This window comes from Schistocerca piceifrons, chromosome 11 (assembly GCF_021461385.2).
Source record: "Schistocerca piceifrons isolate TAMUIC-IGC-003096 chromosome 11, iqSchPice1.1, whole genome shotgun sequence".
NCBI classification, from domain to species: domain Eukaryota; kingdom Metazoa; phylum Arthropoda; class Insecta; order Orthoptera; family Acrididae; genus Schistocerca; species Schistocerca piceifrons.
Genome location: NC_060148.1, coordinates 43,616,030 through 43,643,773, shown reverse-complemented (window position 1 = coordinate 43,643,773; position 27,744 = coordinate 43,616,030).

The window sequence follows — 27,744 nt, the reverse complement described above, 5'->3', positions numbered from 1 at the left end:
TCAATATCTTAGTGAAACTCTTGTGAGTGGGGTTCAGTCATCTGGAAAAGTGCCTAACACCAGCCAGATGCATGTCAAAAGATGTTGCTGAGGTCTCCCATCACAGCATTACACAGCAGGAGAGACATCAGACAGACATCGAAACAGTAGCAGCATCATGTTTACCGCGACAAAGAAACTACAGTGGTGCTATCTTTTTGTTTGGTCATCAGCCTACTCGGTTACAGATATGAGATGTGTAAACTTTCACACAACCTCTCCCCCCCCCCCCCTCCTTCCCCCCCCCCCCCTCCCTCACAAATGTCTAAACATGGCACTCACCAGCCATACATCACGAAATGAATTGTCATAACCATCTCTCAACCACATCATTTACATTTACAATAGCTATGGCTTAAGTTACAAAATCAAATCAGTGCCTCCAACTAGACATTTCCATTTCAATCACAGAAATCTTGTCATTAATATTATCTTGTTAAATACACAGAAGCAGAGTCTCTATTAAGAAGTTATTTTTCCCAAATATGTTTGCAGAAATAAGTGAATTATTGCCCAGATCATCCTAAAATGATGGATTTATTGCATCAGAAGACCTGAAATTCTCACAACCTTTGATCCTGAAGCATAAACCAGGTAAGTAACATAGCCGTATGATATGTTATATTATTTTAAACTGTATTCATCCAATACAAAAGAAGTGACTTCATTCTTGTGGGTTTATGTCCAAATAAGTTGATCACCACTGATAAAGAATTTACATGATTGTACTATGCACCTGAAAAACAAACGAATTCAGTCTTGGCCACAACCCATTTCATCTACCGTATCTCTCTCACTGTAATGTTACTGGAAACTTATTACCTACAGACGTACTGTCACTGAAGAAACAAATGCAACGTAACTGACTCTGCTTTTGCACAAATGCAAAAATGTGCACAAGCACAGATCATTGTTCTGTTGACAGCAGTTCTTGTACCAAAACTTCAGCTAACATAAATTGGAGTGATCTCTTCAATGACAAACTGTTGCTCACTAGGATATGGTGCAGCAATGTGGAGATCTGTCTTGACAGTTATTCACAGCGGCAGCTGCTCCACCAATTGTTGATTCTCTGCAAGTCTTCCTGCACTTTGCTGCAGTCTTCCAGCTTCTCAGTCTCCATACAAATAAATAGACTCATGTAACTACTGAAGCTCCAATTACGCAGTATCTCATTCTGTAGGCGCTCCGGTGGTCCCGGTCGCCAATGGTGGACTGGAAGCCGAGTGGTGACCTCTCCAGTTGTCAGGATGCTAGGAAATGACTGTGGACGCGTCAGAAATGCTAAAGAAACATTATTAATTCATAACCCATTTATTCCTGCCGAGTACAATGTGGCCCGCTTAACACAGGCTGGCTGAGTTTGTGTGATATCACCAACCTTTCCCGAGTCCTCGCTGTCTCGTAGTGATGACACCAGCTCCGGGCCGCACCAGTCTTGCTAGCGCAGTGCCGCGCACTCTGACGTAGCAGCGAAATGTCCTTACATCGTACTTCAGCTGTGCGTAGCTGGTGGCACCCGGCTGGCCAGCCGGCTTGGCTGCGGACAGCAAGCCGCTGCACGTAAGAGGCTCCGGGTTGGAGTCCCCGCGCTGTCGGCACGAGAGGCATTCTCGTAGTGCGGAGTGTACTCTATCCCACCCCGTCTTCTTCCCTGCTCCTCCCGGTGGCTCGTCCGTGGTGGAAGGGTGGAGCGGCTGCAGACACCAGTGTCGTCGGCTCACCTGGCTGTGACGGCGGATGCACAGGGCCTAGGCCCTGCACCATCTTGACGACAGCTCACTGATGTGGTCAGCATTGGCGGTGAGTGAGTCTGCTGTGATGTCTGCTAATCCTGGGTCGACAATTGACAGCGGCAGCAGAAGGGAGAACCAGAGCTGGTACTGTCCCCTCACGTCTGCTGCTGGATGGACCGCCCTTACTGCAACATCTCCTTAATAAAGATTAACATGTCAATCACCAAGCTGAGTGCTACGCAGCGACCCAGTACACATCTAACTGCAAGTCTAACTGTGGGTGCTTGTTGCTATCAAAGTTGGCATATTTAAACGAAGCAAGAGCAACGTCCTGACGTCATGCTCGTTTGTAATGAATGCATTCATTCCACTTATACTGCTGGCTTATCTGCCGTACTCGCCCCGTAGGTGTTCTTGCGATAGAGTTACATGTTGTTACAGCAGACTTATGTGAAGTTGTTAAATACAGTACAGCTGACGCTATACCTCTGTCTTACACTCTACGAAAGTCTCCGTCTAACACAAACCCACATGCTAAGCAATTCTCTCTCGCCTGTTGTGTGTAACTGGGTCACTGCCCTTGTGTGACGACACATTCCGATATGTGTGCAATTCTCTTACCTCTTGGCTAACCTACTGCTTCTGGCTCTCAGGATAGACAATGAAACTTTGACAATATTCCACGTTTCCTACTCTTTACTATTCTGCGTCACTACAATTCTTCTGCAGTTATATGGAATTTCCTACTTTTTACCTTGTTTGACTACAACAGTATTTTTTTCCACCTTCAGTTGCATTTTAAGGAAATGAAAATCCTTCATTCTGGCAGAAACAGCTGTGCCACGTATGCCACCTGAAGAAAATCAGGAAAGGAAAGCAGATAAATGGAAATAAATAATAGCCAAGAAATCAAACTTACTATATTTCAGTTGGCACTAAAATCTTTTTATATATATTTTTAGTATGGAAATAATTCCCAAAAGTACTTATGAAGAGAAACTGTTATGAAGTTCAGTTATGAAGAAAACTTCTACTGCAAAAATGCTTTGTGCAATGCAAGTCAACTTTTGGTCAAAGAATCTGTCAATTTAATATCAGTTTCAAGTTTATACCCTGAACAAATTTCCTTTCTGTTTATTTATTTTTACTTATCACTAATTCGGTTTGAGGCAACATTCAGTTGGCTGATAGTCAGCCACAGATGTGAAGCGAAAAGCCTTGAGGGAGATTGTGTCCATCTTCATGGAGACCACAGAGTAAGAGGTAAGCACCACTCTTGGCAAGATATCCATTGCATGTACTGTCTGTTGTTAGAAACCTGATAGTCTGTCCTTATTACTGTGGTTAATGGGACATTAAACACTAATCTTCACACAAGAATCCATTATGTAATAATGACAATGTTATGAAGAAATGTAAGCTACTCCATCAGAAAATATTATCCTTGGACCTATAATCATTAGTGGATCGACCAATAATCTCTTCCCAAAAGTGCGTGCACTACTCCACCCTTCCAAGACACACACACACACACACACACACACACACATGATGTAACATTATGCAATGATTCTGTAATTGCTTTCTCTGGTCAGCGATGGGAGCAGGGATTGTGAACAATACACATATAAAATGGGCCAATATAACATATGTAAGAGACATAACTCCTTTTCCAATAAACAAATTTATTTTACTGCAGTTGTTTTTCAGATTTCATACTAAAAAATCACATTCATTGCAACAGTAACTCCATCATAAGAGATACAACTGTCATCCACTTCAATAAACATTTTATGACAGTGGGTTTTCACAGTGGAATGTAAACCATTTCATTTTCTTAATGTGTATCTATGACACTACTATTGACAGTCCCATAACATTAAAATAATGCCAGACCCATTAACTTTCACAAGTGGTAAAATATAAAATAATGATCTTGGGTATTCGCCATGGCCTATCCCTAGTAACCATCCTAGAAAATATAGGGTGGTGTCAGAGAACGTTTGGTTGTACAATCCTGTAGTTCTGGTGTGGTACTGGATTTGTGATATGTTTCTGAAAATATATCCAAGGTATACTGAATGAAATATTGAATACTTTTTGACAGAACATGGCAGTAATGAAAAGAACAAACATAAGTAGAGTATTATCACTACATGTGAAATTCGAAAAAAATTATATACGTTGTGATTAGTAACATCAATTTTGTACAAAGAGTACACCACTCTGTTGCCAATGTGATCCAAAACAACCTCAAATGAAGTACCTATGAGTAAAAATTCCTGAATTTGAACAAATATTAAGTTCTCAAATGCTGAAGAACATATCCAGCTAATCTGATCACATATTACATCACACTGTAAATGGGAAGCTGGAGATAGTGGCGCTGGTGTTTAACAACAGTCATTTTTGTAGATGCATCTTCAAGGCATTAAGCATTCTCATCACAGCACCTACACAATATAAACATTTACTAATGTGGTGTGACATAGATAAACAATCAAAATTTCAAAAGAATAGCGATTTCTTACACTCACTGCAAAACAAAAATTCACCCAAAATCAAGCACACGAAATCCTCAAAATTTAACAAATAATTACAAAAATGAAAACTATTGGTGTCGTAATTTTCATGTGACCTACATATCTCAGACTGGGAATACTAGTAGCTCTCAATACCAGGAACTAACTACTCTAAAACATGGTAATGAAAATTTCACTTCACCCACATAGCTCAAGCAAAGCCCAAGATACCACACTTTCACTTACTTTATCTAAATCAAGGCTCTCAGTGCAACAAATCAAACAATTCCCACGTGACTAATATCAGAAGTATATCCTAACCAATGGGAATACAACTGTACCCATGATACCTACCAATAACAATCCAACAATTACAAAATTCTAACAAGGAAATGCCGAAAATTTATGAAAACTTTCATCACCATCGATGTCAACAAATACCAACAACTTTGCCCATTGCAACAAGCAATGAGCTAATCATAAATATCTGTATCTTCTTCACAACTGAAGGAAAGAGAAAAATATAAAATCTCTGACCACAAGATACACACAGCACTAATATTTCCAAACATAGAAAAGAATCCATCAGCCAAAATATGCAAATTCAAAGTAATTCACCAGAAAGCCAGCACAAATTCTTTTAATAGCAACCTGAAACATTCAATACATTTCAAACAACTCACTAACAAACCTCCAGCACAAGAGAGCACCACCAAATACTACAACACACAATCTACAAATACAAAGACTCAAAAACATCAAGGCTCACCATGACATTATGGGTCAAAGCAGATGGGTGTAGCACCTTAGCTTGTGCGAATAGCCTCATCTTAGCCTCAGGTAGGAAATAGTGATCAGGCAATGGCTGCCAATTGTTCAGAGTTTGCATCTTTTTGGTAACACCCAAAAAGGCCAGTACTGCCTTCTTTGCACTTACATCATTCTCACCATACTACCTCACAAACAGGGCTGACAGCATACTTTTATTCCATCTGCCCTACAGCATTTTCTTTCTAACCAGCGCAGCTAAGATCTAAAAATAGTCCATTCTAACACTGAAATTCTAATACTTAAATCCTAAGCCATTTAGTCCCTAATAGTATTTATGAATAATAATAAAGAGTGAATGTACTAGACACTGATTTGATTTATGAGTTTTCTGCATGTCCAGTGACATGTACATATGAATTGTTACCTGCTATTTGAGCACCTTGTTTTGCAAATGCATATTTCCCACAGTATTGCAGTTTTGTTGCATTTCTCTTCCTGTTTTTATCAGGTTTCATCACTACATACTTCAGTGAGTAAAAATAAAGTTCAGCTACTCCATTACTTAACATATCAATATGTTTAAACGAGAGTTACCTTTGAAGAAGCCTTCCAACAGCCACAACAGTACTAAGTTGCATACAACACAGCTATGAAACTGAATCTGCCGTTTATAACGTTCATGAGTATAACACTACACGTGCAGCTTGAGTACATATGTCACAGTATCAAATAAATCCCGTACATTTATATTCTATGGGAAAATACGAAATGCTAACCACAATCATTTTAACCGATAAACTTACTTGCCTCCCAGAATACGATTGTATATTACATTTCCTGTATTCTCTCCACTTTTCATCTCTTAGAAATCACAATAGCACAAAGCCTATTACTGAGTTAGGGTCGACAGAAGCATCCGATCCCAGGTGTCGGCTTTGACCCGTGACATTAGAGTGTTGTGTTACGTGATGTCATGACAGCGCAGAGTTTGGTTTGTGAGTATGGCATGTTTGTAGATGTCAGCGTGTTGTGGTTTGTTGTGCTCTATTGTGGTATGTTCAAGGCTTTTGTTTGTGTCGTGTAATGGACTCAGTTTGGTCTTGCTCATTATACAGAATTGTTCCAGTGCTGGCTGTGTTTGTAGTGGAATTCGTTTCAGTGAGTTAACAATTTAGTGGTTTTGTGTGAAGGTTGATTTAGTACTGTTCACTGTAGGTCATGTGATACTTTTAGTAAATTAATCGGTTGTTGTTTTTGTTCAGGAATGGATATGAAGGATAAAATTAATAGTGCACATCTGTGGGAAATGATGGGAAACTCTGCTTTGGAACTGATAAAGTTTTTGCAGCTGTTTGGTTTAATTGCCGAGATCATGAAGTGCTCTATTTGTGGTGAACAAATGAAGTTGGCTAAAGTTCTGGCATCTCGAACCAGGGACGGTTGTTATATGTGGTGTTGTCGAAAGGATGACATTTGGCATTCCATACGGCCTAGTTCCTGGTTCGAGAAGTCTAAGTTGGGCATGTACAAGATTGTACTGGTGACCTATGATTTTTGTTATAGATCCCCACACAGTTTTTGTGTGCATTAGACTGGTATACATGAGAGGAGTGTGTTTGATTGGTTTTCTTTTTGCCGTGAAGTGTGTTCTGAGTTTAAAAGTACAGGGGTAAGTTGGGGGGACATGGGGTTGTTGTGGAGGTGGACGAGTCGCAGTTTGGGAAAAGGAAGTATGGGAGGGGTAAGTCTGTGGTTGGTGTCTGGGTGTGGGGGGCTGTAGTTCCAGGGGGTGGGTGTTCTGAATGTGTTTTTAGGATTGTGGAAGGGAGGTCTAAGGTGGAATTGGGGGGGATAATTGGGGAGTACATACAACCGGGGTCCACAGTAGTTTCAGACTCATTTTCTTCATATAGGGGGTTGGGTGAGAGGGGATTTAATCAATTAGTCATTAACCATAGCTTAGAGTTCAAAAATTATGAGACAGGGTCTTGTACAAATACAATAGAGGGGATGTGGGGGGGCTGTTAAGTCAGTTCTTGGGAGGGGGAAACGGCGCTCTTCCAACCTTCAGTCTCATTTGGATGAGTACTGTTGGCGGAAGAGTGTCCCTGATGGCTATTATGGTTTTTGGGTTATTTTAAGGGCTGTTAGTAAAATGTATAGGCCGAAAGTGGTTAGTTAGGGTGGTTTGGGTGGGCAGGAGGGTGGGTGGGTGGGTGGCTGGCTGCGGCTCAGGGTGGGGCGGGTGGTTTATTTCATGTTAGAGTGTTTGTGAGGGGGTGGAGGGATGTTTTTGAGCTATATAGGTCAAGGGAAGTGTTTGATCCGAATTTATGGGATCAGGAGCTGCTGTTAAGCTATATAGGTCAAGGGTAGTGTCTGATTCCAGTTGATATCGTGTTTAGTGGAATTTGGGGAGTTTTGTGATGTTGTTTTTTTTTTTGCTGTTTTGCATGGTTTTGTATGGGGGTGGGTGTCTAATTTTCTTTATATTTAGTTTGTCCCCCCCTAATTTCCCCCGCGTGTCCCGTTAGTGTTACTTGGCTTATTTTTGGAACGTGTGTGTGTTTGTTTTTCGATGTATTTTCGTCTTTATAATGTGTATGTAATGACTTTATATATGCCATATTGGAATCGTAGTATATGGTCGTTTCTGCCGTATTCGTGACGTCTTGTGTCAAAGCAGATGGGTGGGATCAGACGCTTCCATATTTCCCTGAGTTACTACAACAGTTCCACGCAACATTTACCACCTCGGCGAAAACAATAACAAACACAGATCTAACTGTCTGCCAAAAATTTCATCTTCAAATTTAATACTCGCAACGCCTTCAACTGAAAGACTCTAGTGACACCCAAACACCGCAATTGACATAGTTAACAGAAGTTACCACATGCAGTTAATGTCGTTGCGACTAATAACTTTGAAGACAAAATTTTGGGTTGACACTTGACAGAAAGGTCTGTGTTTGCTATTATTTTCGTCAAGGTGGCAGATGCTGCATGGAATTGTTGTTATAACTGAGTAATAGGTTTTGTGCTATTGTGGTTTGAAAGAGATGAAAATGGAACACAAAATTGCTGGAGAGAAAACAGGAATCATAATATGCATTCACATTTCTGGGAGGCAAGTAAGTTTATCAGTTAAAATGATTTTGGTTAGCATAACGTATTTTCCCATAAAATATAAATGTATAGGCTTTATTTAATGCTGTGATGTATGTACTCAGGCTGCACGTGTAGTGTTGTACTCATGCACATTATAAATGACAGACTTAGTTTAATAGCTGTGTTGTATGCAACTTAGTACTGTTGTAGTGGCTGTTGGAAGGGTTCTTCAAAAGTAACCCTCATTTAAACATACCAAGATGTTAAGAAATGGAGTTGAACTTTATTTTTAGTCTCTCAAGTATATAGCAATGAAACTCGCTAAAAACAGGAAGAGAATGCAGCAAAACTGGAGATACTGTGGAAAATTTGCATTTGCAAAACAAGATGCAGAAATAGCAGAGAAAGATTTATATGAATGTCTCGCCGGACATTCAGAAAATTCGTAAATCAAATCAGTGACTAGTAAATTTATTATTAAGCACATGTACCATTAGGGAGTAAATGGTTTTGGATGTAAGTATTAGAGCTTCAGTGTTAGAATGGACTATTTTTAGATGTTAGCTGCACTGCTTAGAAAGAAAATGCTGTAGGACATATGGAATAATCATATGTTGTCAGTTCTGTTTGTGGGCCAGCATAGTGAGAAAGATCCCCTAAGTGCAAAGCAGGCAGTATTGGCCTTTTTGGGTAGTACCGAAAAGATGCAAACTCTGAACAAATGTCCTACAGTAATTAAGCTTCATTCTGCCAATTTAGTTCTGTTTTCTTGCCAACTGGCAGTCAATGTCTCAACTCTATTTCCTACATAACATGATGTTATTCGCACAAGGTCAGGTGCTCATGTTACACCCATCTGCTTTGGCCCATGAGCCTTTATGTTTTTGAGTCTTTGTGTTTGTAGATTGTGTGTTGTAGTATTTTGTGGCGCTGTCTTGTGCTGGATGTCCGGTAGTGAGTTGTTTGACATGAACTGAATGTTTCAGGTTGCTAATGAAAGCATTTGCGCTGGCTTTCTGGCGAGGTACTTTGAATTTGCATATTTTGGGTAATGGATTCATTTTTATGTTTGGAAATATTAGTGACATGTGTGTCTTGTGGTTGGAGATATAATATTTTTCTGTTTCCTTTAATTGTGAAGAAGATACAGGTATTTATGAGTAGCTCATTGCTTGTTGCAATGGGCAAAGTTGTTTGTGTATATTGATATCAATGGTGATGAAAGGTTTCATGAATTTTGGGGATTTCCTTGTTAGGATTTGGCAATTGTTGGATTGTTACTGGTAGGTATCATGGGTACTGACGTACCATCGTTGATTAGGATACATTTCTGATATTAGTCATGTGAGCATGGTTTGGTGTATTGTACTGAGAACTTTGGTTTAGATAGAGAAAGTGAAAGTGTGGTATCTAGGGCTTTGCTTGAGCTACGTGGATGAAGTGAAATTTCAGGGCTTTGTTGGAGCTATGTAGGTCAAGTGAAAATCGTGTTGAGTTTTGGAGTTCTGTATGGGTTACTGGTACTGAGTACTTCATTTCAGATATAAACATCACACAAAATTTACAAAACCAAAAGTTTTCTTTTTGTGTTAAATTGTGAGGATTTCATGTGCTTGATTTTTAGATGAATATTTGTTTTGCAGTGATGTCATTATTCTTACTATCATTTATTAAGCTTTCCCTCTTCATTTGGTTTTCCGTTTAGATTCATTCTGTTCACGTTCACAGTGTAATGATTGATGTCATGGTCGCCATGTTGTATGTGCTTGAAATAGTGTACACCACGTCGATGGCATTATTAGTCAAAAAAATCAGGTGGAGTCATGACTTTACACCACTCTACATCTTATAATAGAGAAGTAGATCACTTTATGTAAATTGATTTTGTTCTTCAGATATAGTTTGTGTGCATTTTGATTACTTAAAAATAATGCTATGTTCCAAGGATCATCGGTCTGCTTCTATCAAAATGATGTAGATTACATTGGTTTTACGCTCTTTGTCTTTTTTGTGTTTATGGCTACATACTGGCTATTTACAGATTACCAGCCAGCTTATTTCCTGAAAAGTAATGATAATGAACACATTGGACTCTGTCACTGTTCATGTTACTGTTACAGAATATTTAGATCTACTTCTAAATTGCACAAGCAATAATTGTAGTCTTTTACACCACAAGTTTTTTGTTAAATATCCATATTTAGAGCTGAAGTTGCCGCCAGAAGAAGCAATTTGAGTTCAGATTTAAGTTTGTGTAAAGGTTTACAGTAGCCAATTGCCTTCAGTTTTATTCTTCAGTTTCTATTTACCACGACCGATTTTCAATTGACAAGTGATGTGTCATCAGATGGGACATATTTATGGCATATCTGCAGCATTCTTGTGGCTCATGTAGATATGGCAAGATAACAGTTCATGCCTGGCCACAGCTGCACAATTCCAACAATGCTGCAAACATCCAATAAATTTGTACCATCTGCTGATAGTGATTCAAAACTAGTCTTGCCAAATAAAGATTGAAAAATAATACAAAAGGTGGCTGATAGCAGTAATTTCTGAAAAGTTTAAAAAATTTTTTTCCACCTGTCAGATCATATTAGTGGGAAAATAACAGAAAAATTTGGTGTTGAACGTTTTCGTGCACCTTTGGCCCACTTAGTGATAAACGATTATTATGTTGTCTTCTAAGTTTGGTTAAAATAATCTCTTGGTTGACAGACAGCTATGGTGACACTGGGTTGTTTATTATATACATCATTCCACATACTTAGAATGAGCAAGAGCTGCACATGCAATGCAAATAGAACAAAACGTATATTCAGATTACTTTTATTGTTGTCGTTCTCAGCAGCAGTGGGAAGTACATCAGTGGGGAAGGTGGATAGGCATTGTACTGTGCAAGGGAAAGCTGTGTGGTGCCTAAAAAATCAGTCATTATAGCGGGCACATGGGTGTCAAGAAAGAACTGCAGTTGGCTGACTCCCAGCCACTGCCACAATCACAGAGTTATTTTAGTCAAGGTGTAGTGTGGCTGTGAAAAATCAGTTCAAGCTGAACTGTGATCTGCACTATAAATACAAGACACAAAAATAACTTTTGTGTAAACATTGCATCCTTACCTAGGATTTAACAAAGTTATGTAGTATGGTATGAAGATATTTGAGCAGTTCACATCTAACATACAGTAAGTAATTAGTTATCTCAGCCAATTCAATGGAAAATTTAAAACATATCTCATTAGTGACTGCTTCTACTGATTATCTTAGTGCAAGAATTTGACTCCTTCTTTAGATGGGTGGCAAGTACAGTGTTGTAAACTGTCCTGTGTAATTGCTTATTTAGGTTACTGTTTTCTTTGAAAAATCAATTGATTAATGAAGTAAATATTAAGTTTGTGATAAGACAGCCTGCAGCTACCTAATACAACTAAATTAGCAGCAGCTTTCTTTCTAATTCACTAGAAAACATTTAACTGGCACAAAAACAGAACTAATAGTAAGCAGTATTGTGATAGTTTCTTGTTAATATAGTGTACAGTTTAAGCAATGTTTGGTTGTCTTTTTTTAGTGTGAACCCTCCCATGTTCCTAGGCCTTGTAGGTTCACCTTCATTATGGGATGTACAGAATGTGATGAATGAGTAGAAGTAGTCTCTATTCTTTTGAAATTGTGATGGTTTATTTATATCAAGCCACATTATTAAATGTATACAATGTGAAAGTGCTGTTAGAATGCTTAATGCCTTGAACATGTACCTATATAATGACTGTCGATAAATCTGCAGCATCACTATTTTCAGCTGCCCACTTGCAATGTGAATGCAATACATTATCAGATTAGCTGATTATATGTTTCACCATTTGACAACTTGATATGTGCTCAAAAGTAGAAGTTTTTACTTCTAGGTACTTCTTTTGTGATTGATTTGCACCTCATTGATAGAGTGTTGTAATCAAGCCAATCTATGTACAAAATACACGTTACTGATCACTGCATTCTTAATTCTTTTCTAATTTGACATGTCTTTCCTCATTCTTGGCTCTACAGCTCGTGATGAGCCTTGGCTTCTTCTACAATTTCCTTCCATCTCTCTTGGTCCTTTGCCAATACTCTCCAGTTTCTATAGCCCATCTTCCTAAGATCTTCGATTACTCCAACTTCCGATCTGGCTCTTAGCCGACCAGGTCCTCTCTGCCCTCCTGGCTTTCCTTCTTTTTGCTACTTCTGTATCATTCAAGCGAGCCACATGTCCCGCCCACCTCAGTCTGGACAATTTCACTACCCTTCTGATGGGCTGGTCTTTGTATATGGTATACAACTCATGGTTGTATCTCCTCCTCCATCTTCCTCTTTCACAGATTGGGCCCATAATTCGTCTAAGTACCTTTCTTTCAAATGCATCCAGTGTTTCAATATCTTTAGCTGTTAATGTCCAGGCTTCAGAGGCATATGTAAGCACTGGTCGTATAAGTGATTTATACATAGTTAATTTCGAGGTATGAATCAGTAGCCTTGAGGATAGAAGTCTTGTCATGGCAAAGTAGGCTCTGTTGGCCAGTATTAATCTCTGCTTAATTTCAAAGGAGGTATCATTTAGATGTGTAACTGTCAAGCCCAGATACTTGAAATGTTCAACTCTCTCAAATGTATAATTGCCCATTGTTATTACATTTGGCATATTTTCTCTATGTGCTTTTCCAGCTGCCATATATTTTGTTTTTTGTTCATTAATAATTAACCCCATGTTCCTACTGGCCTGTTCAAGAGCTGTAAATGTCTCTTCCACTGCTTTTTGGGTTCTTGCTATTATATCTATGTCATCTACATAGGCCAGTATCTGCACCGATTTATAGAAGATCGTTCCTCTGTTCAGAAGGTTTGCGTTTCTCATCACCTTCTCCAGGGCGGCATTAAAGAGAAGGCATGCCAGAGCATCCCCTTGTCGCACTCCATTTTTAATACTCATTGTGTTGGACATCATTCCTCGTATTCTTACATTACCTTGTGTTTCGCTCATTGTCATTCTCACCAGCCTTACCAACTTTCTAGAGATATAACTGCTCTCTATTTATGCTATCATAAGCTGCTTTCAAATATATAAAGAGGTGATGCGTGCCAACTCCGTATTCATTTGTTTTTTCCAAGATTTGTCTTACGGTGAATATTTGATCTATGGTTGACTTCCCAGGAAGGAACCCGCATTGGTACGGCCCCGTCTCTCTCTGTATGATTGGGAGTATTCTGTCGAATAGTATATTAGAGAGTATTTTATATCCCAAATTAAGTAGTGTGATCCCTCTGTAACTGCCGCATTCCATGTTATCTCCTTTCTTATATATGGGACACATGATACCCTCTTTCCATTGTTGGGGCATTTTCTCCTCTTCCCGTATTCTGGTGACCATTTTCAGAGGGCTTTGTTCCAGCTCTCTGCCTCCTTGCTTAAACAGTTCTGCTGGAATACCATCTGTCCCTGCCACCTTATTGTTTTTCAATTTCTTCATGGCAGTTTTCACTTCTATATTTGGTGGGGTAGTGTTGTTGTCTGGGTCCTCTTCCCCATTCGTGTCTCTTGGGTTCTCTGGCATAGTTCTTCTAGGATTGAGGAGACTATCAAAGTACCTGCACCATTTTTTCCATATTCCCTTCCCTTCACTTATTATATTCCCTGTCTCATTTTTTATTAAGCTTGTTTTGCTACCAAAAGTCTTCCGTCCGCATTCACCTCTCTATAGAATTTTCTTATTTCATTTTTGCTTCTCATGAGCTCCATTTCTTTGACACTTGCTTTCATCCATTCTCTCTTTTTTTTCTTTGGTGAGTCCTCTTTTCAATCCTCCGTTTTTCTTTGTATTCTTCTACTATCCTCCTCGTATAGTGTGATTGCAGTGTTCTTCTATATGCTTTGTTCTTTGCTTCAGTTACTATTTCACATTCAGTATCAAACCATGATGGTCTTACTGGTCTTGTCCCAATTCCAAGTATCTCTCTTGCCAATGTCTTCACCGTCATTTTTATGGCTTCCTACTGATCTTTAATATTGTTATATTCATCAGCATTTTCCAGAATCCGAGTTATCTTCTCCTGATACTATTCTCTTACTTCCACTGATTCTAAAGTTGTTATTTTATGTTTCTGTGCCCTGGGTCAGTCTCTTTGCGCTGCGTACCCATACCAGAAAATGATCTGTATCTATGATTGGGCCTCTGAGACTCCTCACGTCCAATAGATCCGATTTGTGTCTAACATCTATCAACACATGGTCAATCTGGTTTACTGTGTTTCCATCGGATGAGTTTCATGTTCCCTTATGAATTTCTTTATGTGGGAACAGTGTTGATCCTATTATCATATTTCTAGATGCTACGAACAGTATAAGCCTGTTCCATTATCATTATGTGTTGCGTGTTTGCTGTGGGGGCCAGTTATCGGTCTCTAAATCTGTTCTTTCCCCACCTGAGCGTTTAGGTCTCCAGCTATTATGTTAATATCATGCCCTGGGCACTCATCATATACTCTTTCCTAAGATTCATAGAATGCTTCTTTCTCTTCTTCTTCGGATTCTTCTTGTTGGCGCATGGGCATTAATTATGGAGTAGGTAAAGAATTTCCCCTTTATCCTGAGTGTTGATAATCTTGGACTAATGGGTGTAAATCCTATTACCAAATGCTTTAATTGATTATGTACAACAAATACTGTCCCCAGCTGGTGATTTCTTCCACTGCAGCTATAGAATATATTCACCTCTTTCTTTTCTAAAACTCCACTCCCTGTCCATTTAATTTCTTGTAGTGCTATTATACTTTGCTTCAGACTCATTATTTGATGCAGCATTACTTTCAGTGCTCCTGGTCGCTATAGGGATCTCACATTCCAAGTACCAGTATATAGATCTGATCTACACCTTATATTTCTTTCTTCCTAATTTTTCCTCCTTCATTTACTTGTATTCCATCCTCTTTGTCCTTTTCCATGCCAGGTCCGTCTTCCTTCATCCGTCCAACTTTACTTTGTAGAACTTTTGCAACATATAGTGATGTTATTCTAATGATGTTTTCTAATTTGATATCTAGTGATGTTATTCTGCTTATATTTGTTCTTTCCATTACTGCCAGGTTCTATAAAATATTCTATAATTCATTCAATATACCTTTGATTTATTTTCAGAAACACATTGCAAAGCCAGTACCACAACAGAATGGCTACAGGATTGCACAACCAAATGTTCTCTGCCACAACATTATATTTTCTGGGGTGGTTACTAGGGATAGGCGAAAGAAAATACCCAAGATCATTATTCTTATTTTACCATCTGTGCCAAATTAATGTGTCGGGTAATATATTAATGTTATTTCATGGTCTGTAGTAGTATCATAGATGTTCTGGGTTTGCAGTCAGATGTTACTGAACCAGTCTTTTGACTGCATAACTTCCAGCAATCTGAATTTTTATGGGATGAAGAAATACTGAATATTCATCTGTCCTAGGAACCTCATCAGAGATTCATCATGTATATGTTTAGAATAAGGTATAATGAGCCACTTGTAACACATTCAGCCAATGATACACAGCTTTTTATTTATCATGTATTCAGTTCTTTTTCCTTGATTCTTTCCACACATCACCTCTCCTCTGTTTGTAACTTCAGATTGATCTGTCCGTGAGAGCATGTAATGGGCTATGAAAATGAACCATTATTTACAACAGTTTCTTCTAGATATGTGCAGTTTGGTTTGACCTTTGGATGCAACCTGATCTTGAAGGAATAAAACAAGTAGGAGTAGCAACAGTTATGACCAGTGCTTGATTTGTAAAATAGAAGAGGTACCAGTACTGTGACTTACCAGAGGAATCAGTATGGCGTAACATCACAAATAGAGGACTGGTTATAACAACAAAAGCAATTGTTTGGTTTTTCTTTCTCATCTCACACCAATAAAAAAAGGAAGATTTATGTTTGACAGTATTATGAAAAGAATAGTTGCTACTCACCATACAGTGGGAGTCGCTGATTCACAGATAAGCACAACAAAATGACTGTCAAACACTGCTTTTGGATACAGTAAGTATTCATTAGATTTAGACTGCACACAACACACAAATGCAATGTGTGCTGATGTGGCCACATTCTATTTATTTATTTATTTATTTAGCATCCAGTAGATCACACATGTGATACAGGATTTGTCATTTGATTACACGTAACACATAACAACACATACACATAGTAAATTGACAAACATATACAAACAGCAAAAAAATTACATACACATAGTACATAAGTAGTGTACAAGAACTTATTACCCAAACAACAAAAGTACATGCTCACGATAAACAATTTTAGATAATGAACTATGCCTTATACACAAAACATGTTACAGATATACGCAAAACGTATTACGGACATTTAACAGATTTTTCCTAAGTATCATAATAACAAAGTTGAAAACATAATTTAATTAGTCTGAATTTTTAAAAAATAAGTAGGCTACAGGTTTCAATCCACAGTCTGAGACAGGTATTCATTTACACTGTAGTAGCATTTTTCAATCAAGTATTTTTTTACTTCATGCTTGAAATTATTTTTGCCTTTCAATTCTTTAATTTGAGATGGAAGTGCATTTAAAAGCTTTATTCCTAAGTGGCTAACATGTTTCTGACTTCTAGTTTTTGCTATATAGGGAATGTGGAACTCTTTACAATGCCTTGCATTGTGATCATGGTAGCTTGAGTTGGTTTGGAGATCGCAGTTATTTTTACTTATCATTTCCAGGCATTTAAAAATATATATTGATGGTATTGTAAGTATCTTTAGTTGTCTGAATAAGGTTCTACAGTGAGTTTGTGGTGGGCTGTGTGTCATGATACGAATAACTCTTTTTTGCATAATGAAAATGTCATTTAGTCTTGACCTGGTTTTTCCCCAAAAACTTATGCCACTGATTGGAAACAACTGAAATACACTGCTCTAATACATTCTTTGCTGCATACCTTGGATATTATTCTTAAGGCAAAACATGCTGAGCTAAGTTTCTGAGTAAGATATACACTGTGTTCATTCCAGTTTAAATCTTGGTCAATTCGCATTCCCAGAAACTTTGTGGTGTACACTTTTTCTATTTGTTTGCTATCCACCATAAGGCACATATTTTCCCCTTGACACTTGCTTCCATACTGTATAAAGTTTGTTTTCTTTGTATTTAATGTCAGCTTATTTGAATAAAACCATGAGAGCGTTTTCTCTGCTGTAGTACACAATGATTCTTTTATATCACTAATTATGATACTCGTGTCATCTGCAAATAGTAGAATTTTGGCTGAGCTGTCTGGAGCTTGTATATCATTGATATAAATTAGAAATAACAATGGGCCCAGAATGCTGCTCTGTGGAACACCTATTTCAATTTGTTTTGGTTCAGATATGAGTTTAAAATTGTGAAGATTGTTGGATGACCTCAGCTCAACAACTTGTGACCTGTTTTGCTGATAAGATTCAAACCATTTTGTAACAGTACCCCTGATGCCTATTGCTTCAAGTTTCTCTAGTAATATTACATGGTTCACAGTATCAAAGGCTTTGGATAAATCTAGTTGTGTAAACAACCTGTTTATTTGACTCCAAATTTCTTACTATTTCTGTTGTGTAGTCCAATATGGCTGTTTCTGTATTGTGCCCTGCTCGAAAGCCATGTTGACTGTTATTTATTAGTTTGTTTTTCTAGATATTTTGTAACCCTGATTTTCATTAATTCCTCAAGTATTTTGGAGAAGGCTGGAAGGAGAGATATAGGTCGGTAATTTTCTATTTTATGTCTGTCACCATTTTTGTATAGAGGAATCACTTTGGAGATTTTAAGTTTGTCCGGAAATATCCCTTCACTAAGGGACAAGTTTGCTATGTGCACTATAGGTTTGACAACACATGGAGCAATTTTCTTAATTATTGATACAGGTACATCATCCAACCCAGAGGACATTTTGGATTTCAAGCATTTAATGAATTTTAGAACTTCATGCTCATCTGTTCGCATTGCCATCATGCTGGTATTTACCATTAGAGTTGTCGCTGTTGGTTGTTGCTTAAATTTACTACTTAAAGTAAGGGGAATATTTACAAAATAATTGTTTACATAGTTTGCCATGGCATCTTTTTCTATGGGAATATTTTCATTATTTTTAAGATTGATTTCCTGTTCTTTAGTTTGACCCCCAGTTTCTTTTTTTTACCATTTTCCACATCATTCTGGACTTGTTATTAGCCTGCCTTATTAATCTATCATTACTTAATAATTTTGCTTTTGGTATTACTTTGCGGTAAGTCTTTTTGTATGTCCTCACATACTCAACAAACTGCTGATCATGACATGTTTTTAACTTTAAACTTAGTAATTTCATGGTTTCACTTGACTTTTTAATTCCGGGTGTAATCCAGGTCCCTTTGGATCCAGATGATCTATAACTCAAAAGCTTTTTTGGGAAACACATTTCAAAGTATGTCATAAAAGTGGAAGCAAATATATTGTAAGCATCATTTGTGTTTGTTTGTGCCAGGACCTCTGACCAAACTGCATTTTTTAAATTATTTTTGAACTGATTACAATTATCAGTAGAGAAAAATCATTTGTACTCCTTTTTATTTTCCTCCTCCTTGGGAGTTGCAGTGAGATTAAAGGTTAGTGAATTATGATCTGATAATCCTATATACACATTTGTAACTGCAATTTCATGTGTGTCCACATTTGAGAAGATGTTATCTATTAGGCTTTCACTGGAATCTGTTGTTCTAATGGGAGCTGATATGTGGGGGAACATGTTGAAGCTTTTTAGTATGTCTAAAAACTTGGTTTTTACTGGACTCTGGACCAATAGATTAATATTAAAGTCACCGCAAAGAATTATGGTAGAGTTCTCATTTGAGAAAATGTTGAGCATTTCTTCCAAATTCTGAAGAAAGACTTCAGTATCTCCAGATGGTGACCTGTATATTGCTGCAACAATTATTTTCTTCTTTAAACTATATAACTGAATGGCTACTGCCTCAAAATTCTTTTCTATGATTAACGGTTTAGCCTCGTATCTTAACTTAAATTTAAGCTTGGGATTTAGATAAATGCATACACCACCACCTTTGGCATTTTGCCTACAGTACTGACTGGCACGTTTATATTGGCTTAAGTTTATGCTGTTTAGTTCACTGTCCCTGCACCAGTGTTCCATAACACATAAACAATCAATATGGTCACTATTTGCTGCTACCTCAAGTTCAAGGTACTTGTTTTTAAGACACTGAATGTTCAAACTGAAAATTCTTAGCTGATTTGAACAATCCAACTGACCTGTGACTTTACACTCTGTTGATGCATTTTCTCTTACACTGTTACAAGGTGCTGTTGTTCACTGTTTTGCCCCAGCAAAAATCCTGGCTTCTCAAGGGTGGCTGCCTTCTTCTGGTGTGATGACTGCTCCTATTTCCACTGCTGCTGCTGTGTGCTGTTGCAGTGAATGTCAGTGATTCTGGTTGCTTGTTTATTGATGTTGGAACTACTGTTTCTGATGTTCCTGTGACTGCTAATGATTCTTGTTGGTTGGTTTTTGATGCTGTAACTATTGCGGCTCTGGCTGCCAAGGAAAGACTTTGAGCATCTTGCACTTCTGCTTTTTTTTGTGTGTGTGTGTGTGTGTGTGTGTGTGTGTGTGTGTGTGTGTGTGTGAGAGAGAGAGAGAGAGAGAGAGAGAGAGAGAGAGAGAGAGAGAGAGAGAGAGAGAGAGAGTGTGAGTGTGTGTGTGTGTGTGTGTGTGTGTGTGTGTGTGTGAGAGAGATTCTTATGAAGGGCTGTTTGGCCAAAAGCTTTGTTTGACAGTCTTTCTATTGTATGTATCTATAACTCAGCACCTCCATTATGGTTCTACATCTGCATCTACATCTACATCCATACTCCGCAAGCCACCTGAGGTGTGTGGCAGAGGGTACCTTGAGTACCTCTATCAGTTCTCCCTTCTATTCCAGTCTCGTATTGTTCGTGGAAAGAAGGATTGTTGGTATGCTTCTGTGTGGGCTCTAATCTCTCTGATTTTATCCTCATGGTCTCTTCGCAAGATATACGTAGGAGGGAGCAATATACTGCTTGACGCTTTGGTGAAGGTATGTTCTTGAAACTTTAACAAAAGCCCGTACAAGAACTACTGAGTGTCTCTCCTGCAAAGTCTTCCACTGGAGTTTATCTATCAACTCCGTAACGTTTTTGCAATTACTAAATGATCCTGTAATGAAGTGCGCTGCTCTCCGTTGGATCTTCTCTCTCTCTTCTATCGACTCTATCTGGTACGGATCCCACACTGCTGAGCAGTACTTAAACACTGGGCGAACAAGCGTACTGTAACCTACTTCCTTTGTTTTCGGATTGCATTTCCTTAGGATTCTTCCAATGAATCTCAGTCTGGCATCTGCTTTACCAACGATTAACATTATATGATCATTCCATTATAAATCACTCCTAATGCGTACTCCCAGATAATTTATGGATTAACTGATTCCAGTTGCTGACCTGCTATATTTTAGCTAAATGATAAAGGATCTTTCTTTCTATGTATTCGCAGAACATTACACTTGTCTACATTGAGATTCAATTGCCATTCCCTGCACCATGCGTCAACTCGCTGCAGATCCTCCTGCATTTCAGTACAATTTTCCATTGTTACAACCTCTCGATATACCACAGCATCATCCGCAAAAAGCCTCAGTGAACTTCCGATGTCATCCGCAAGGTCATTTATGTATATTGTGAATAGCAACGGTCCTACGACACTCCCCTGTGGCACACCTAAAATCACTCTTACTTTGGAAGACTTCTCTCCATTGAGAATGACATGCTGCATTCTGTTATCTAGGAACTCTTCAATCCAATCACACAATTGGTCTGATGGTCCATATGCTCTTACTTTGTTCATTAAACGACTGTGGGGAACTGTATCGAATGCCTTGCGGAAGTCAAGAAACACGGCATCTACCTGGGAACCCGTGTCTATGGCCCTCTGTGTCTTGTGGACGAATAGAGTGAGCTGGATTTCACACAACCGTCTTTTTCGAAACCCATGCTGAATCCTACAGAGTAGATTTCTAGTCTCCAGAAAAGTCATTGTACTCGAACATAATACGTGTTCCAAAATTCTACAACTGATCGACGTTAGAGATATAGGTCTACAGCTGTGCACATATGTTCGACGTTCCTTCTTCAAAACAGAGGTGACATGTGCCCTTTTCCAATCCTTTGGGACAGCATGCTCTTCTAGAGACCTACGGTACACTGTTGCAAGAAGAGGGGCAAGTTCCTTCACGTACTCTGTGTAAAATCGATCTGGTATCCCATCAGGTCCAGTGGCCTTTCCTCTTTGGATTTGTTATAACGTACACTGTCATGCCATCTCTTTGTAAGACAATCAGTAGAAGGAGTCACTAATGAGATATGTTTTAAATTTTCCTTTGAATTATGTCCTTGTTCCCCCCAAAGAAACTGATACATGAAATTGATCTTATGAATTTTTGTGTGGTGGAGGGGGGAGGGTGGAAACAGAGGGTATGGTTTGCACTGCTCACATGGAAAAATCTCTCTTAGCATGTGTTAATTAAGAAATCCCAACCTCATCATGGATCTGCCATTATAGATTTATCATTGAGTCAACATAGCAGAATTAATAAATCAATTTGAAAGTGAGGAATGAAATCAAAATATTTTATTATTGGCTCTGCATGGGATCTAAACTCTGTCATATTCATCTTTTTTGTTGTAGTATATTTGGATACACTGATGCAAAACTTCAGAAAGAGTACACAAGATAAAAGCTCCATGTATGAGGGGCTGTCAAATGAAAATAAGACTGATGGAAAAAGTAAGTAAAATGTTTAGTATTACAAAAGTAATCACCATCTCTGTGAATACATTTATGCCACTGTGAGACAAGATGGTCAATCACTCCATGGAAAAATGTTTGTGGTTATCTATGAAACCATATTTGTTCCCCAAGTGTGCACCTCTTGGTGTGAACTAACAAATGGCCAAGAATGTTTTTTTAGGGCTCCAAAAATATGGAAATCACACGAGGAGAGACTGGGATGCTATGGAGGTTGTGTGAAGGCCTCCCAGACAAAACTGCGGCACAGTTTAAGCAACCTGCCAATAAAGTGCCTGCCAAGATTGTACAGAGTATGCTGTAGAAGTTTCGCTGGGAAACACATATTATCCATAAAGTCCCAATCTGTCCTCATGTGATTTCCATATTTTTAGAGCCCTGAAGAAAGGTATTCATGGCTGTCCCTTTGGTTCAGATAAAGAGGTACGTGCCTGGCAACTGCAAACATTTTTCCACCAAGGCATTGACCGTTGTAAATGTGTTAACAACTATGGCAAGTATTTCTGTATTAATGAATAGTTTACTTACTTTTTTTCCCATCTTTTTCATATTAATCTCACTGCCCTTGAATGCCACTCTATCTTATGTTTGCTTTTGTAGATCTGTGTTCTATGTACACAAGTGCTCTATTACTGTTTCACAGCATTTTATTTTTTTTAATACTGTGTTCACCTCAAACTTGCAGCTGTGTGTTGGATTAAATATATCCCAAATCTGGTAGGTTTTCATAATCCAGCTAGATTATCTGCAGTGCTAAAGCAATCAACAGTAGCTTAATAAACACTGATTGACATGCACAATTTTGGATTTGAGAACTGTAGACTCACTTTTTTGGGGTGAGGGCACCAGAGTACATGCTTCTAGTGTACAGATGAGGAACTTGAAACTTAGCAAGTTGGAGTAAAAAGTCGTATTTAGGTAATGTATCAGTAAAATTAATTATTCATCAGTTTATCTGAGTTCTGCTAATGCCAATGGTATAGTTAATTTTTCACTGTACGTGTTCTTTTAAGAGAAATATTTAATTTGCTTTATTCAGAAGCCATATGCTCAGAAACATATTGTAAGCTAGCAGTTGAATATTTCCAGAATGACAAATTATTTGAAAGCAGTCATTTCACGCTATCAGTAAACATCTTGTTATTTGTGAAAAGTCGTTAACTAAAATGTTGTTCACAATTAAAGTTTCCATACCCAGAAAATAATATTATTTGGACCTTTAAGTATGTTTATAAAATAATAGCTGTAATAATTTCTTGCTGTAATTTTTCTGAACTAGAAAATAGCTTTGGTTATCAGAGTAATTTGACAATTAAGAAAGGAAGAAAACTATCTTGTTAAATGTACAAGCGGGTAAGTAAATTCTCATGGAAGTGCACATGGTATGAATAAAGTAATCCAAATTATTATTTTTCTTCCCCATAATGTCATTGCCACTAATTTCGAAATTGCTCTCTTTATATAGCAACAGGAAATCAGGTCCTAGTAAAAGTTACAGGAACTTCTGCACAGCAGAGTCACGACTAGCTACTTTCACCTTAATATCTCGATGCGAACATTCATAGAGTTCACTCAAACATTCCACATTCCAATGTCAGTCACTAATTTGAGCAGATCTTACTTTTACAGTCACTCAGTGTGATTATTTAATGAACTTGTTTGGAAAATCTGTCTAGTCGTCCACATAACTTCTTTGTATTAAAGTGTTAGTAAAGTTTTGGAGACAAAGTTCTATGAAATGTTATTTTCTGAAGATTTACTTTTTTGTAGATTTGGATGATGACTTCGCCACGGAAAGAACCTGCCACTGTTTAGGGTTCATAAAGTGTAGTAGCTGACTTGGTTTATTTGAATTATAAAAATAGTTGATAGCAGAAGTTAATCATCATTGTGTGTTTTGGCACCTTGATAGCAGAAGTTAATCATCATTGTGTGTTTTGGCACCAAGAAATGTGAAGTAATCTCAAGTTTAAATCAATGATGTCATGTCCATCACTGAAATATTATATTACAATTTCAACCAATTTCAGAGAATGAGACTTCAGAAGTTTAGCATTACGAAAGAATACCAGCTATATAACCAGGTCAGTAATGCTACGTAGTATGTTTAGCTTTTCACTGGGCAACTGAGAATCCCTAATGATGATGAAGAGCTTCCTAAAGATGCTTTAAACATAAAATGTGCCTACCCATACAACTAAGTATGAGAGCAGTGCACATTAAAAAAAAAAGCATTTTGTAAGGAACTTCCTTTTCAACTGAAAAAACAGGGTGCCCAAAACTGCAATACTAAGTTCTATACTGTACAGTGCACTCATTGACACAGCGAGTGAGCGAGTGAGCGAGCGAGCATGCTGGGACATACTAGAGACAGGATAATGAGCTGCTAATTGCAGCATCTGCAGGCTATGCTGGGACTGTGGGGGAAGTGGAGTAAAGTAGAGAAGGTAAAAGGATTCTGCCACTGCGCCGGTGGGATAGACGGTTGTGTAGGGCTCGAGTGGAAGGAGGGTAGGTTGAGATCAGGCAGTGGTGTGGGTGGAAAGAATCCAGTCAGTGAAGCAGTCGTTGAGTTCGGGCATATCATGTTCGGTGGCATGCTCAGCAAATGGGTGATCCAGTTGTCCTTGGCCAGTTTGGCACTGGCCATTCATGTGGACACACAACTTGTCAGTGGTCCTGACATGTAGAATGACAGAAAGTGGTTGCAGATAACTTGGTAGATCATGACTGCTTTCACATTTGTCCCTACCTTTGATGGGATGGGAGATGCCTGAGACAGGACTGGAGCATGTTGTCACATGGTTCAGGTTTTGCATCTATTACAGGATAAGCCCCATGGGACAATTGGGGTGTGTGTGGGGGGGGGGGGGGGGGGGGGGGAGGGATATTTTTCAATTCAGGACATGATGAGAGGTAGTCGAAACCCTGCCATTCTCTGAAGCATTGTTAATGAATCCTGATGATGACAGAAAAATTATTATGAACTATCATTAATGCAATACAAATCATCCATTTTAAGGAAACTAAAGAGTTTGGGCAGAGAGCCCAAACTCTTTGCCTTTACAAATGTCTGCTTGTGTCTGTGTATGTGCGGATGTATATGTGTGGATGGATATGTGTGTGTGTGTGTGTGTGTGTGTGTGTACCTGTCCTTTTTTCCCCCTAAGGTAAGTCTTTCCGCTCCCAGGATTGGAATGACTCCTTACCCTCTCTCTTAAAACCCACATCCTTTCATCTTTCCCTCTCCTTCCCTCTTTCCTGACGTTGCAACCGCTGGTTGCGAAAGCTAGTATTTTGTGTGTTTGTTTGTGTTAGTTTGTGTGTCTATCGACCTGCCAGCGCTTCGTTTGGTAAGTCACATCATCTTTGTTTTATATATATATCCATTTACTCCAAGAACTGCCCAAATGCTTCAATATTAGTGTCTAGCATACAGTACAAAAATATAGTTATGATTTTTTAACATGGGCTGTAACAGTGCTTCCATTGTATCATCCACACTAAGGACACTGTACTGCACAAGTACTGTAAGCCCATCAGCCTGATTTATGTAGTCTCTTCTATGATGCTTCTTCGGTAGCACATCAGTCTGAAGTCATAAAGCTGAAAAGCTTAATGAGTTCAGGATGGTGTTTCCTCAAAACTACACACACACACACACACACACACCACAATTTTGATTTCACTGTTTCATATGTTGTCTTCAGGGTCCTATTGATGGATGGTGACCAATTTCTTAACTTCATATGAAAAAATTAGTACTCAGGTTAGACTGTAATTATTAACAATAATTTTGTTAGTAAGATGTGTAGTGATCTAGGACTTTGGAAAAGTATATGGAATCATTTTACACATCGGCATTGGCATTAATGCGTTTACAGGTACAGGTTCAATACTGAACATCATGGGAAATTATGCAATATTCATAACTAATGGATCAATCAGTTAGTGAAGTGAGCCACCTTGTGCATAGAAAGTGGAGTAACAGAAGTACAGCAGTAAAAGATGAAATCTAATAAGCACAGAGCCAAAATCTACAACGTAAAATGTGTCTACTTCTGTACTTTAATGATAATTTTCTTGTAAGTTAATTTTTTCCATAAAACTTTAACTATGTTAATGACAAGTTGGAATGCTAGTCTTTACAATGAGTGGTATCATCTTTAACAAATCTATTTATTAGCTCAAAATATTTTCACTGCTTTTTACTATAGTAAAATTTTTAATCAGACATAACTTTTAATTAACATGGTTTTAAACAAAACTAATTGTATTTTTGCTGTCAGATACTGAGACTACAACTGTAATAATGAAATCTGACCTAAATAACAAAATAACAGATTTATGCCTACATCACATACAAATATTACTGAAAATCAGAACCAAAAGACGCCCAAGGTCAGAAAAAAGAGAAAAAAATTATTGGTAGTAGTTGCAGTGTAATTAGAGCAGGTGGCGGAAGCCAGCTTGATCTGCCAAAGTATGCCACGACCATCCCCTGTGATATGTTCAGTTGTAGTTTACCTTCACCGAGCCAGTGTTTATTAACACACAATGTAGACTTCTTGTTTACACCTAATAGACTACTATGATTACCAATTTTATTTTTTAATGACCTGACATGTATATATAAGAATAATCATGAGTCATCACCACAAAATGGTAAATGTGGATTCTTAGTCAGCAGCACATCATTGTCTTCACTTTATACACAGTCTTCTGTTAAGAGGAGATTGCATACATACAACAGAAGATACCTCTTTGATTTCATTGAATGCAGATGCTCCCAGCAAAGCAATTTGCTCAGAACTACCCATATAAAAACCACAGTTCCTTTCTTGTTCTGGCAGACTCTTATACAACGACTTCTTTCTTTTCATACAAATTCTGTATATTTGTTTTATGCAATGTCCTACTAATATAACTGAACATTTGTAATACTGTTCTATGAAAGGAAAGTAATTGTTTCCTTTTTCATGGGTTTGTCCATGTGTTTGTAGCAGTATCAGTAAATATGAAAAGATGGCCAAATAATGTAATACTTAAATTTCAGTCATTGCATGGAATGCAAACAGTGATATAATGAAGTAATGTAATAATATAAGTTAGATCTTCTCAACTATTTATCATGAAACAAATGAACTATTTATTGTATGTGGTTAAAAGACAGTATGACATTCCCCCACTGCATTTTTTGTAGATTATGTACAATATATGTCAAGCACTCATGAGATAATTGTTTATTATCCCTTATGTGCTTTCTGAATTTACCTTGCAGTTCGTTTTATAACAAAAAGTGCACTAAATATGGCATGAACATAGACATCATGCTACTCTACAAATCAAAATGTTACATCTAGCTCCAAATAGCTTGGCACCCACACAGCTCCAGATGTGTCTACCTTTTTGTTATGAAGGAGTGACCATCTTAGTCTGCAATAATCTGCTGAGCAGTGTGCTTGGTCCACTATCAGCAGTTGCATTAATTACTAATAGGGTGATTTTCTTATTAGGCACTCCAGTCAGTTATATTATTAGTCATACTGGGATGAGCTGTCCATATGATCTTTCGCAGACTCGCTGACTGTAGCTTAGGAGTTCTGCTTTTGAGTAGGCCTCAGAATCCCCCCTTCCAGATAGTGCTCACACACAACGAA